The following is an 8,231-nucleotide window of genomic DNA, read 5'->3' on the forward strand; positions in this document are numbered from 1 at the left end:
ATTTATCTTGCAATGGGAAGAGATGCTTTGTAATGAGTTCGATTTTACGGTGCTTGATCCCAGTGACAAAAGGGAAACTGAGACGTATGTATCATTGCTATTAGGAATAACAAGATGGGGTCTATTTCTACATAAATAGATCTTGTCTACATCATGTCATCGTTCTCATTGTATTACTCCATTTCTCCATGAACTTAATACACTAGATGCATGCTGGATAGCGGTCGATGTGTGGAGTAATAGTAGTAGATGCAGGCAGAAGTTGGTCTACTAATCTTGGACGTGATGCCTATATAATGATCATTGCTTGGATATCGTCATGATTATTTAAAGTTCTATCAATTGCCCAACAGTAATTCGTTTACCCACCGTTTGCTATTCTTCTCGAGAGAAGCCACTAGTGAAATCTACGGCCCCGGGTCTCTTCTTTATTATATTTGCCTTCGCGATCTATTTTTATTTGCTTTTATTTTTCAGATCTATTAAACCAAAAATACAAAAATACCTTGCTACGCTTTATCTTATTTGCGATCCATTTATTCAATCTATTACAACTTTCTCACGTCGACTTGCCAATTTCTGGCGCCGTTGCCCGAAAGGATTGACAACCCCTTTAACACGTCGGGTTGCGAGTATTTCTCATTTGTGTGCAGGTGTTGTTTACGTAGTGTTGCTTGGTTCTCCTACTGGTTCAATAACCTTGGTCTCATCACTGAGGGAAATACCTACCGTTGTTGTGCTGCATCATCCGTTCCTCTTTGGGAAAATACCGACGTAGTTCTAGCAGACATCAAAAGGAATTTATGGCGCCGTTGCTGGGGAGACATCATCAACATCTACCAGGTTCCTAATCAGAAATCTTATCTCCTTGCAATTTACATTATTTGCCATTTGCCTCTCGTTTTCCTCTCCCCCACTTCAAAAAAAAATTGCCGCTTTATTGGCCCTCTTTTTCGTTCGCCATTTTCCTGCCGGATCTATCCGTGTTCTTGCTTTCTAGTCGTAATGGCTAGCGTGACTACTCCTCCTTTGTCACCAGATTTTGAAGTTTTATACTTCAAGCAACGACAAGGAGAAAATTTGAAAGATGCTTGGTATAGGCTGATGGAGTCCTATCGTGTTTGCAACTTAAAAGGGGATGCAAAGATTTTGCTTCGTAATTTTTACATAGGATTGGCTTTGCATCATAGACAACTCTTAGATTTTGCCGCTAAAGGAAATTTTATTGAGCTTGATGCTAATGCTGCCTATGAAATATTAGAAGGAATTCTGGGGGTTCCACCTCAAAAGAAGGGGTTTTCTTTCACCCCAGAGGGGTTCAAATGTTGGACAAACTTGGTGATTTGCACAATGTCGGAGTAAATGACCATGGGTAGCCTCATCAGCCCCCCATGGTATTTCAAGACATCGGGGCCGGCTACGCCCCTCAAGCAACAAAGACAAAGGACCGCCTTCTTGGGACCGGCTGGTCCAAGCGGCCGGCTGCTAGAAGGCGACGGAGCCCAGAAGACGGCCACGAGGTGGGCCGACTCCTAGCAGGCGGCCTCCAGAGAGGTCGGCTCCTAGCAGGCGGTCCCCTCGTTCCCATGAAGTTAGTGCCTCATTACAACGACAAGACGGGGCATGGCTATAGTGCAGCCTGCCACCCCCGAATCCAGGGCCGAACGTGGCCACAGTGCAGCGTACCAGGCGGACATCCCTCGCCCGGCGCAGCACTGTTGTCACACCGCCCGTGACATCATCATGGCAGAGGTAGCCATGCCCCCACGATGGGCTGTCGGTATGGCCTGCAGGCGGCGGGCCCCACCTGTCCGTGAGATGCCGGAAGGCGGCAAGCCCTGACCAGTCCGCACGGGGGAGGCCGACTCCTAGCAGGCGGCCCTCCCCCTCCCTTGGAGTTTGTGCGCCATTAACCAGATAAGACTGGGTGTGGCTATAGTGAACACCCGGCAGGTGGCGGGACTATAGCCACGCTCCCCCCGACAAAGCCCCCGTCATCAGAGGTGAGACTACAATGTAGAGGAGCCGACAGGACCCGCAGGTGGCGAGCCCCACCTGTTGGTTGAGAGACCGGCAGCCGGCGGGACCCACCAGGCGGCGGGCCCCCGTAGCCGGCGGAGAAGTCGGCACCCAGAGGCATTGACGGCCGGGCCCCACACCCGATCAGATTACCATTGTACCCCTGGGGGTAGGCCTATATAAACCCCCCAGGGCACCCATGCAAAGGGTTCAGCATCATAGATAACACACACACACATAGAAAGAGGAGTAGAGCTAGCCTTTCCCTTCTTCCTCCTCTAGCCAAACAGCTCAAGGAGCAACCTTGTAGCCACTATATTGACATAGTGATCATGTGGAGACCCCCGCAGAACAGGACTAGGGGTGTTATCTCCTAGGAGAGCCCCGAACCTGGGTAAGATGCGTCGGCGTACGTGTTTACGCCTCATCCCGTTTCCAGGCACCGGCGACGTACTCTTATCCCCCACCATGATAAGCCACCCCCTGGCATATGTCGCTAGATATCCCCAACATTTGGCGCCCACCGTGGGGCAAGGTGCACCGTCGTCCGGATATCTGTTCTAGACGGGAACCCTTTTCCTTCCTGGCGAGCGCAGCCAGCCCGGCACGCCCGATGGCGTTTGCGCCGATGCGCCGCATGGCGCGGAAGCCGCTTGCGCAGCGAGCTACCTCATCAATCTCATCGGCGGGATCCGCCTCTCCAACGAACCCGCACCCGACGCGGGAGCAGCCAGCTCTGAGAGCTGCCTCGTCGACCTCCTCGGCAAGCTCCACATCGCCAACGAGCCGGCCTCTGACCTGGAGTCAATTGGCTCCACCGACCCGATGCTTGTCGACTCCGACACGGCATCCCTTGATGCTTTCCCCACCAACGTGGTGGTCATTGACGACCCACTTCCTCACGCGGACAGCGGCGGCAGCACCGTCACGGAGGTGCTCGTCATCATTCACGACGAAGCTTCTGGCGGAGCCGGCCAGGATCCACTGCAAGCGGCACTGCGGGACCTGTCCACGCCCATCGCGGCAGACGCCAACGCTGAGACACTAGAGGCCTGCCGCGTCGCGCTCGTCGAGAGCGTCAAGAAGTTGGCCACCATGAGACGCCTCTCGGAAGCCTACCAGCGCGAGATCGACCGCGCCGTGGGCGGCACGCCAGCTGCTGGCGAGCCCAGCCGTGTGGGCACGGTTCGACAACGCGGCGCGGCCATCGCCAGCATGCTGGGGGCCAACTGCCCAGTCTACGCCACAGCCATGGAGAACCTACGCGCTGCCCAGGCGGCAGCTGACGAGCTGGATCACCTGGAGGGTGACGAGCAACGTTGCATGACGGCGTGAATCCAGCAGCTCCTCAACGCGGCAACAATGCAGCAAGAAGCTAGCCGCGGTGTGATGGAACCCGACGCGCATGCCGAGAATCGCCCTCCCCCCCCCCCCCGCGCCGAGACCAAGGCGCGACCTCCCGGATGCCGACAGGCGGCGCCCGTGATCAAAGAGATCAAGAGCCGGCTGCTAGCCGCAGTCGGACACGTCTCACCATTGAGCGCGACCAAGACGGCCGCCCACGAGCAGTGGAACGACGGGACGATCGCCCGCCTCCCCCACGCAGGGAGAGGCATGCCTCCCCGCCACCTGTTGAGCACCCGACTCTCGGAGGCCGGCTGGGCCCCCGTGAAGGAGTCGGAGAAAACGACGCCCGCCACCGGATCGACCGACTGGCTCGGTCCCTGGCGGTAGAAGAAGAAGATGCGATCAGCCTGCTTTGTTTCGGCCGCCGCATTCGCGACGAGCCCTTCCCCAAAGGGTTCTCGCTCCCTCGAGACATGCCCAAGTACAACGGCTCCGTGAAGCCGGAGGATTGGCTGGTGGACTACTCCACCGCGGTCAACATAGCAAACGGCAACAAGCGTGTTGCCGTGAAGTACGTCCCCCTCATGCTTCAGGGCACAACCCGGACATGGCTGAACAGCCTCAAGCCCTACAGCATCAACAGCTGGCTGGACTTCACCGAAGTCTTCATCTGCAACTTCACCAGCACCTACAAGTGGCCGCCCAAGCCTCGCCAGCTTTCTCTGTGCGTCCAAGGCCCCATCGAGTCCACCCGCGACTACTTGACACGGTGGGCTGAACTGCGCAACTCCTGCGAAGGGGTGCACGAGGTGCAAGCCATAGAGTACTTCACCGCCGGATGTAGAGAAGGCACCCTACTCAAGCACCGACTCCTCTGCGACGAGCCAGCCACACTCGACGAACTGCTGATCATAGCAGACAAATACGCCACTGCCGACTCCTCCGTGAAGTCGGAGCTCCAGGTGGACGCATCCGGGAAAGTGCTCCCTTCGGCTCCTCAGACGCCGGCTGGTGACAATAGTTGGCGCCAACAATAGAACGACAACAAGCGCAAGGCCCCGCAGCCGGCTTCCACCAGCCGGCAGGTGGCGACAGTTGAGGATCAGCAGCCGGAGGGACAACCCGGCCCCAAGCGTCAGAAGGGCGGCAAGCCTGCCTGGTTTCCCGCCTTCTCTAGATGCATGCTCGTGACGCCCCCGATTCAATCGTACACTAATCATGCACGCAAACGTGTACGATCAAGATCAGGGACTCACAGGAAGATATCACAACACAACTCTAAAACATAATAAGTCATACAAGCATCATAATACAAGCTAGAGGCCTCGAGGGCTCGAATACAAGTGCTCGATCATAGACGAGTCAACGGAAGCAACAATATCCGAGAACAGACATAAGTTAAACAAGTTGCCATAAGATGGCTAGCACAAACTGGGATACAGATCGAAAGAGGCATAGGCCTCCTGCCTGGGATCCTCCTAAACTACTCATGGTCATCGTCAGCGGCCTGCACGTAGTAGTAGGCACCTCCGGTGTAGTAGGAGTCGTCGTCGACGGTGGCGTCTGGCTCCTGGGCTCCAGCATCTGGTTGCGACAACCTAGAGGAAGGGAAAGGGGGAAAAGCAATCGTGAGTACTCATCCAAAGTACTCGCAAGCAAGGATCTACACTACATATGCATGGGTATCTATGTAAAAGGGCAATATCGGTGGACTGAACTGCAGAATGCCCGAATAAGAGGTGGATAGCTAGTCCTGTCGAAGACTATGCTTCTGGCAGCCTCCATCTTGCAGCATGTAGAATAGAGTAGATGGTAAGTTCACCAAGTATCATCGCATAGCATAATCCTACCCGGCGATCCCCTCCTCGTCGCCCTATTAGAGAGCGATCACCGGGTTATATCTGGCACTTGGAAGGGTGTGCTTTATTAAGTATCCGGTTCTAGTTGTCATAAGGTCAAGGTACAACTCCAAGTCATCCTGTTACCGAAGATCACGGCTATTCGAATAGATAAACTTCCCTGCAGGGGTGCACCACATTACCCAACACGCTCGATCCCATTTGGCCGGACACACTTTCCTGGGTCATGCCCGGCCTCGGAAGATCAACACATTGCAGCCCTACCTAGGCACAACAGAGAGGTCAGCACGCCGGTCTAAATCCTATGGCGCAGGGGTCTGGGCCCATCGCCCATTGCACACCTACACGTTGCGTGGGCAGCCAGAAGCAGAACTAGCCCCCTTAATACAAGAGCAGGCTTACGTTCCAATCCAGCGCGCGTCGCTCAGTCACTGACGTCACGAAGGCTTCGGCTGATACTATGACGCCGAGTGCCCATAACTGTTCCCGCGTAGCTGGTTAGTGCGTATAGGTCAGTGGCCAGACTCAGATCAAATACCAAGATCTCGTTAAGCGTGTTAAGTATCCGCGAACGCCGACCAGGGCCAGGCCCACCTCTCTCCTAGGTGGTCTCAACCTGCCCTGTCGCTCCGCCACAAAGTAACAGTCGGGGGCCATCGGGAACCCAGGCCCACCTCTACCGGGATGGAGCCACCTGCCCCTTCAGCCCCCATCTCCGAACAGTATCATAAGTAATGTAACGGTATAAAGTATAAAGCATATGCCCGTGATCACCTCCCGAAGTGATCACGGCCTAGTAGTATAACATGGCGGACGGACAAGAGCGTAGGGCCACTGATGGAATACTAGCATCCTATACTAAGCATTTAGGATTGCAGGTAAGGGTAACAATTGTAGCAACAATGACAGGCTATGCAGCGGAATAGGATTAACCGAAAGCAGTAACATGCTACACTACTCTAATGCAAGCAGTAGAGAGAACGAATAGGCGATATCTGGTGATCAAGGGGGGGGGGGGCTTGCCTGGTTGCTCTGGCAAGAAGGGTTCGTCGTCGATGTAGTCAATCACAGGGGTACCGGCATCGGTCTCAGGGTCTACCGGAAAGAAGTAACGGAGGGGGAACACAATAAATAACAGAGCAATCAAAGCATCTCAAAGCATAACATGACAAACGCGGTGCTAGATGTGCCCTAACGCGGTAGTAGGTGATATCGGCAAAGGGGGGAAACATCCGGAAAAGTATCCCCGGTGTTTCGCGTTTTCGGAGAGATGAATCGGAGGGAAAAAGTTGCGTGTTCGCTATGCTAGGGATATGTAGCGGATGAACGAACTGCATATTCGGATTCGTCTCGTCGTTCTGATCAACTTTCATGTATAAAGTATTTTCATCCGAGTTACGGATTATTTTATATGAATTATCGAAGTTTATTGCATTTTCAGAATTTGTTTTAATTCGTTTTATTTAAAGGAAATTGCTAAGTGCACACAGCAGCAGCTTAGCTACAGTGGCTTACAAGTGGGGTCCAGTGGCTAGGTTGACCCAGTCAACATTTGACTGGTCAACACGTGAACAGTACAAGTGGGTCCTCCATGTCATAGGCTTGTATATTTTTATTTGTTTTAACCTTTAATTAGCAGCAGGGTCCACATGTCATTTGGCTATACTTAATCACTAATTAATCTAACTAAAATAAACTAATAGGCCGGCCGCCACACGGCCATACGCAAAGGCACAAGGCCATGGCCACGGCACGTACATGAGGCCTAGGTGCCTGCGGCCTCAACCAACAGCAGTAGTAGCTATAGCCGCACAAGCAGCGATGGGTAGCAGCGGCATGTGCTTGGCAGCAGCTAGCGGGAGCAGTAGCAGGCTGGAAGCACCAGTAGCCGTGCAGCGGCAACAGCAGCAGTACAAGCGGGTAGCAGCAGCGGCTAGCGAGCAGCAGGGGTGGAGCAGTAGCAGCTCGCAAGGCAGCATGAAGCAACATGCGGGCGCGGGCGGCATGCAAAGGCGGCGAGGACAGGAGGGGCGCGGCGTGGGCGCAGAGGCCACACGTGCAGGCTGGGTGGTGGGCGCGGTCGCGATGAGCGCAGCCACTGGAAGGAACATGGATGGCATGGGGCGGTGCAACGGAGCGATGAATAAAGGGGGGAACGAGGGGAATGGGGGTGCCGCTCACAGGGGGAGGCAGAGGACGTGTCCGACGAGGTGGAGAAGCTCCGGTGAGGCAGATCGGGCGCGGGGCAGTGACTGCCGTAGATGGGGAAGACGCTCGATCCCGCCGGTGTAGCGTGGTCCTCGTGGTTCCCTGGTACGGATGCAACGTAGTCGAGGATGACGGAGCTCCTGGACATCTTGGCGCGGCGAGGGAAGGCCGGTGGTCGCGGGATCGACGAAGGCGAGGCGACGACTCTGCTCGGTGAAGAAGAAAACGAGGAGGAAAACGAGAGTGAGGGGATCAGGGGATGGCTAGGGTTCCTAGCAGAGAGAGAGAGGCGTCAAGGGAGTCCTTATCCATCTCTGCGACCGCGGGATGGCCGACAGCGCGGCATCCGCGCGCTGGACGGACGAGCAGCGTCCACGACACGAGCGGTTGGGGACGACCAACGACTTGGGCTGGGCAGGTCCTGTGCGTGTAGTGCCCATAAGGCATAGTAGGCTAGCTAGCTCTTGTTCATAGTGGGCCAAAAGTGCACAGGGCAATTTCAGTTTTAATCTTTTTTTGTTATACACTTAGCTACTGTTTATACTATTTTGCTACCAAATGAGTTTTGTTTAGTAGGAAACTTCAGACATAAATGCTAAGCAATATTATTAGGTTGCACAAAAAGTTTCAAATATTTTTGAATAGTATAAATATTTGTTCAACCGTAAATGGTTAATTTAATCGTAGTTGGCTCCCGTTTTAATGAAATTAGAGGCACATAGTTATTTACAATTTGTTGATTGATGCTCTATAATTAGTTAGTGAATATCTACTACCTTTTGAACATTTCTAAATCTC

This window comes from Aegilops tauschii, chromosome 1, assembly GCF_002575655.3.
Source record: "Aegilops tauschii subsp. strangulata cultivar AL8/78 chromosome 1, Aet v6.0, whole genome shotgun sequence".
NCBI lineage: Eukaryota > Viridiplantae > Streptophyta > Magnoliopsida > Poales > Poaceae > Aegilops > Aegilops tauschii.